The sequence below is a fragment of the Myotis davidii genome, unplaced genomic scaffold (assembly GCF_000327345.1).
Source record: "Myotis davidii unplaced genomic scaffold, ASM32734v1 scaffold330, whole genome shotgun sequence".
Taxonomy (NCBI): domain Eukaryota; kingdom Metazoa; phylum Chordata; class Mammalia; order Chiroptera; family Vespertilionidae; genus Myotis; species Myotis davidii.
Window position 1 is genome coordinate 6,524,980 of NW_006283770.1, and position 2,068 is coordinate 6,527,047.

The following is a 2,068-nucleotide window of genomic DNA, read 5'->3' on the forward strand; positions in this document are numbered from 1 at the left end:
ATATCTCGGCCGTACTCTGTGAGTGACAGGGGGATTAGCCAATGGGAAGGGTAGCGGAGTGACACTAATTACCATGTTTCTCTTTTATTAGTGTAGATTATTATTTGACACCAAATGCAAAGAAACCAAAAGCAAAATAAACAAGTGTGACTTTGAGAAACTAAACAATTTCTGCACAGCAAAGGAAACCATCAACACAATAAAGAAACAACCTACAGAGAGAAAATGTTTGCAAATCATATACCTGGTAAGGGGTTAATATTCAGAATATATAAAGAACTCATACAAATACATTCAATAGCAAAAGAAATAAAGTAATCCAATTAAAAATGGGCAGAGAAATTGAATAGTCATTTTTTCAAAGAAGATGGCCAACAGGGACATGAAAAAATAGTCAGTGCTACTGATCATCGGGAAATACAAAGCAAAACCACAATGAGATATCGCCTCACACCTGTGAGAATTGCTGTCATCAGACAAATGATAACAAGTGTTGCAGAGGATGTGGAGGAAAGGAAACCCTCGTGCACTATTGGTGGGAATATAAATTGGTGCAGGCATTATGGGAAACAGTATGGAGTTTCCTCAATATATGAAAAATGAAATTATCATATGATCCAGCAATTCTTCTTCTGGATATATATCCGAAGGAAATTAAAAGAGAATCTTGAACAGATATCTGCACCCCCATATTCATGGCAACTTTATTGACAATACTCATGACATAGAAACAAAGTGTCCTTATATGGTAAAGAAAATGTTTGTATACATACATACACACACACATGCACACACACACATGGAGATACACATATATACACAATGAAATATTATTCTGCCAAAAAAATAAGTAAATTAAGCCATTAACAGTAGCATGAATGAATCTTGAGGGCATGTAATGCTAAGTGAAATAAGTCAGATGGAAAATAAATACTATATGATTTCACTTATATGTAGAATCTGAAAATACTGGACTCAGAGAAACAGACAACAAATTGCTGGTTGTCAGAGGCAGCGGGGAGGATAGGGTGGAGGAGTGCAGAAAGTGGATGGAAGTTGTCCAAAGGTACACACATCCAGCTATATGATAAATAAGTTCTAGGGATGCAGCATGCAGCATGATGACTATACTGTAGTTAACAATACTGAATTGTATGTTTGAAAATTGCTAGGGAAGTATATCTTAAAAATTCTCATCATCATAAAGAATATAACTTTATGAGGTGATGGATGTTAACTAAACTTATTATGGTAATATATATATATTATATACATATGTCAAGTCATTATGCTGTACACCTTACACTTACAGTGTTGTTTGTCCATTATAAATAAAACTGGAAGAAAAAAAAAGGAGCAATAATCTCCACCTTAAACTATTACAAAGTTATATGCCAATTATATTTCAATAAAACTGGGGAAAATAAAATAAAGCCAGTTAGTATTTTGTTGTTTTTTTCATAAACTCTGATGGCTGGGCACTGGCAAAATGTAGATGGCGCACTGAACCTATCCAGGGCTTCCTTTTGCCAAGTAATTACATCAGAGGGAGAGGGAGTGAGGTCCTTAGATTGGGCAGTGGAATTGAAGCTGGATAAGGAGAGAAGTGAGAACGTAAATGGTCCTGAAGGGAGAAAGGGCAGAGGTTGTACATACTGCACTGTGAGTCTGGAATAGAGGCAGTAGGCAAGAAAGATAGGAGGTGGATGATGAGGAGTGTGATCCTTGGAATTACCCTTATGAGAGCAAGCCGTCAGTGAATCAAGTTCAGGGGATGAATTGCTGCATAGAGTGGAGGATGAGCTCCTTGGATGAGAGTAGGTTATTGAAACTGTCAAGAAGTGAGATACTGATCTGGATGCTGTAATCTTTGAGGAAGGAGAGAAAGAGAGGAGGAGATGAGGTTTTAAAATGTTAAGCTCTTGTTGAAGGAATTTTGTGTCTAGTCACCCAAGAGTCACAGCTTTTCTGTCAGGGTTTTCTGAGCCTCACCAACAGGAAGAACCAAGAAAGCCCACCTTTGGTAAGAGATGTGGGTTATCAGCCTCGCCTACCTCCATCGTGTAAC